The sequence below is a fragment of the Triticum dicoccoides genome, chromosome 7B (genome assembly GCF_002162155.2).
Source record: "Triticum dicoccoides isolate Atlit2015 ecotype Zavitan chromosome 7B, WEW_v2.0, whole genome shotgun sequence".
NCBI classification, from domain to species: domain Eukaryota; kingdom Viridiplantae; phylum Streptophyta; class Magnoliopsida; order Poales; family Poaceae; genus Triticum; species Triticum dicoccoides.
In genome coordinates this window covers 368,993,238-368,993,891 of record NC_041393.1, presented here as the reverse complement: position 1 = coordinate 368,993,891, position 654 = coordinate 368,993,238, and positions in this window count along the sequence as shown.

The following is a 654-nucleotide window of genomic DNA, read 5'->3' as shown; positions in this document are numbered from 1 at the left end:
CCGCTCCCGCCGCCGCCGTGCGCCGCCACCGCACACCCGCGCCGTCGCCCTGCATCGCGCTGCGCCGCCATCGCCCGCGGGTTCCGCACCCCGGAGCTCGTCGCCGCTGCACTGTTGGGGAACGTAGTAATTTCAAAAAAATTCCTACGCACACGCAAGATCTATCATGGTGATGCATAGCAACGAGAGGGGACAGTGTTGTCCACGTACCCTCGTAGACCGAAAGCAGAAGCGCTATGACAACACGGTTGATGTAGTCGTACGCCTTCACGATCCTACTGATCCTAGTACCGAAAGTACGCACCTCCGCGATCTGCACACGTTCAGCTCGGTGACGTCCCACGAACTCTTGATCCAGCTGAGTGTCGAGGAAGAGCTTCGTCAGCACGACAGCGTGATGACGGTGATGATGAAGCTACCAGCGCAGGGCTTCGCCTAAGCGCTGCAACGATATGACCGAGGTGGATTATGGTGGAGGGGGGCACCGCACACGGCCAAGACAATGTCTGTTGTTGTGTTCTAGGGTGCCCCCTGCCCCGTATATAAAGGAGCAAGGGGGAGGCCGGCCGGCCCTTGGGGCGCGCCAAGGAGGGGAGGAGTCCTCCTCCTAGTAGGAGTAGGACTCCCCCTTTCCTAGTCCAACTAGGAGGAGGA